Genomic DNA, 3,889 nt, shown 5'->3' on the forward strand with positions numbered 1-3,889 from the left:
AAATAAAAAAACTTTGAAAATGACCATCTGTGAAAGGGAAAATTGTTGTTTAGGTTGGGTTCTTGAAAGGGGGCATTTAATATATAATGTGTAGATGCAAGACCGCTGGGGGTTTGTCCTTGCTGATGATTGACAGTGTATTAACTACTGGAGATGCCCTGTCCCACAGGCCATAGGCAAGGACTCAGGTCCAGAGGTGGTGGGGGCCCTCCCGCGGGGTGGGTCGCCCCGCCGAGATCACGGGAGCGTCAAGCACACCAGGGGGCGCGTCTCTCCACTTTGGTACTTTCAAATTAGAACTTTATTACTGCTGTTAAGCAGATCTATTCATTTTAAACTTGCTTAAAAACTGTTATCTTATCCAGTTTTGTCAATAATGATAATAGGTGATAAATATTCGTTGAAGTCGGCAAGATTTACATACACTTAGTTGGAGTCATTAAAGTTTTTCAACACTTACAAATTTTTGTTAAAAATATGTTTTGGCAAGTCGGTTAGGACTTACTTTTGTGCTTGACACAGTATTTTTTTCCAACATTTGTTTAAGAAGATTATTTCACTTTAATTTACTGTATCAGATTCGTGGGTCGAAGTTTCCATACACTAAGTTGGCTGTGCCTTTAACGCTTGGAAAATTCCAGAAATGATATATGGCTTAGAAGCTTCTGATCGGCTAATTGATCTTTATGAGTCCAATTTGGAGGTGTACTGTGGATGTATTCAAGGCTCCTTCAAACTCCCAGTGCTCTTTGGCTTGAATCATGGGAAATAAAGAAATCAGCCAAGACTAGAAAACAAATTGTAGAGCTCCAATGTCTGGATATCATTGGGGAGCATTTCCCAAACGCTGAAGGTACAATTCTCTGTAAAACATAGTCCAATATTACCATGGGAGCAGCATAATAGTCTCAGGAAGGGATGCCGTTTTGTTCTAGAGAGAACGTATTTGGGTGTGAAAAGTGAAATCATTCTCAGAAAACGAAAGGATTGTGAGATCTGGAGGAAACGGGTACAGTATCTATATCCACAGTAAACGGTTCCCCAATATCACTAAGAAGGTGCTTAGAGGAAGGAGTCACTGTCAAAGAATAAAAGCAGATAAGTTTGCCAACTGCACCCATGGGGAAGATTATACGTTGTTGGAGAAATGTCTTGGTCTGATGAAAAATATAAATTTTGGCATATGACAGTTATGTTTGGAGAAAAAGAGGGGGCATACAAGCCAAAGAACACATCCACGTGAAGGGGTGGCGATCATGTTGTGGGGGTGTTTGCTGAGGGGGATGGTGCACTTTCAATAGTGGCATTATGAGGCAGGAAAGTATGTGAATATTTGAAGCAATCTAAGACATCAGTCCAGGAAGTGAGTTGTACCAAATGGGTTTCCCCAATGGCAATGACCCAAGATCAAAGTTGTGGCAAATGGCTCAAGGAAACAAAGTAAGGTATTGGGTGGCCATCACAAAGGCTGACCTATCCTGTGTGTGTGGGGGACTGAAAAGGTGCGTGGCAAGGAGGCTCACTGCTCGTTGCACCAGCTCTGTCAGGAGAATGGGCAAAATTCAACCAACTTATTGTGAAGTTGTGGAAAGGTACCCGAAACATTTGACCAGTTAAACCAATTTTAAAGGAATGCCTATACAAATACTATTGGAGCGTATGTAAACTTTGCCGCACTGGGAATGTGATGAATAATAAATGCTGAAATAAATCTTCTGGTTCTATATTTTGACATTTATTAAATAAGTTGGTGATTCTATGACTAAGACAGGGAATTTGTATAGGAATTATGTCAGGATTGTGAAAAACTGAGTTAAATTATTTGGCTAAGGTGTATGTAAACTTTCCGATACAATGTATATATTTATTTTTTCAAAGTAATTCCAACTGGACTATCGAATGGGTTTGGGACTTGTGGGCGGCTGCTGTTGACAATTGCGAGAGACTAAACAGTCAGTATGAGAGGCATATTCTGAGAAGGGCTCAAGTCGTGAACGTATGAGATGATTACCTGCCTGGCCTTTTTATGTTCGTGCACCATACTTGGTGAGATCGGTTTGATTGTGGGTTTCTTTGTGGGTCATACACCTGTATGGATTACCCTCCAGGCTTCGATTTGTCTGCAGCGCTTTCAGGCCTACACAGGTGGAACTGTTTCAGTTATAGACACAGAGAAGGTGTCTTCATCTGGTTATGTTCAACGAGCTTCTTCTACTTGTTGGTCCCAATCGGATCAAAGAGTGGTCGGGAGGAAGAGGATACAGACGGTGGACCATGGTCACCTGTTCTGAAGAGAAGGCTTTGAGACAGGGATGATCCAGAACTGTGTATCTGGAGTTTGGCTGCATGGAGAAGCTGGGAAGTGGGGTGTATGACAAGTGTGGTTCTGAGGACAAATTGCTAATATGAGGAGGTTTTCTATATTTTTACTGCAGCTTTGTAACATTTCTTTTTCAAAACTGCGTGTATGTTGACCCAATAAGTTGGTGCCAGCCTAACCGAATGTAAATTACCTTATTTGTGTGCCTGAAAATGCCTGGCATTTTAAAAAAAAAATCATCGAATTAGAGGATGTCTTTGAGTTAGTCCACGATAATATAATATTAAGTGTTATTTCTTTGGGATTTGTTATTATTGGTTGGTGGAATTGCTTTGTTTTGAGTTGAAATGTAATGTCTTCATATATAATAGTTTATATAATATATTAATATCTTGATTTATAAATTATCTTTTATAAGGATTTATTCTGGCTGGTATCATTGTGTTTGGTTTGATTCTTTTTTGTTATTATAAATGAGTTCAGAATGTCTGTCTCCATGATGCGTTTCATGAACATCTGAGCTCTGTGTTTTTATTCCCATGCAATATAAAAGATGTGTTCTGGTTTTTATCTGTTGTTGGAATCTATCTGTCATCATTAACCGCGGAATTCAGTCGTCCCAAGGGTTACTTTTAAAATCATTTCCTATGTGATGTGACTGGTGAATTGCAGATGGGTTAACAATCTTAACAAGCGCTAAATATAAGAGGTCAACTTATGTTTTAACATCAGTTGGCAAGTCACTCATAAGGGTCGGAAAGGTAGAGGCAATTTTTTCTTTTTTACATTTATGAAAAATGACAGAAAGTAGTTCAATTTGTTCTAATGTTTGATATAAGGTTCACTGTAATATTGTTTTGGAGTTTACTGAATAAGGCCATTAATCATCAAATGTTTAATATATTGTTCAAGTTTACCCCCGAACATTTTATCTCAGAATTGTTTTAGTTTTAATTTAATAGGGTATACATTTAAACTATCAAATAGAGCTGTCAATCAGTGGTTTCTCCTAAATTTGAGCAAACTGCTTTAATTTGTTTATTTTTGGTTTTAATAATTTTTGGATCACCACGGAATTAGAAGAATGTTTTGTAATCATTTTCATTATTAAGAAGGTAATTAAGCGATTGAAGGGATATCAGTTTTAGCCTTGGTTGAGGTTTTGTGTGCGTTTCCCAATAGTAGATTAATGATTAAGGCTGAAAACTGAGTGAAAAAACTTGAAAACTTGACTCATTTGATAGATGGCCTTGTGTATGAGCCCCTGTGCCCATTCTGCTCCATATTCATAGAGTATTGTTTATGTTTCTTTTTACTCCCTAGAAGCTTGAACTCAGCAACATGGGGGACTGGGGTTTTTCTTTCAAGTACCTGGAAAGGTGCAGTTATAACAGTCTCGAAGACTTATGGAAGTGCGTGTCCTGTTTCTCTGTTTCAGATCATGGTTTGGGTGCGGAGCGGAGAGGTGTGGGGCGATGAACAGTCTGGTTTCATATGCCATACGCAACAAACCTGGTGTGTGAGAATGTGTTGCTATACCATATTCCCACATTACATGCTTCTGGTCAT

Source organism: Salvelinus sp. IW2-2015, linkage group LG35 (assembly GCF_002910315.2).
Source record: "Salvelinus sp. IW2-2015 linkage group LG35, ASM291031v2, whole genome shotgun sequence".
Classification (NCBI taxonomy): domain Eukaryota; kingdom Metazoa; phylum Chordata; class Actinopteri; order Salmoniformes; family Salmonidae; genus Salvelinus; species Salvelinus sp. IW2-2015.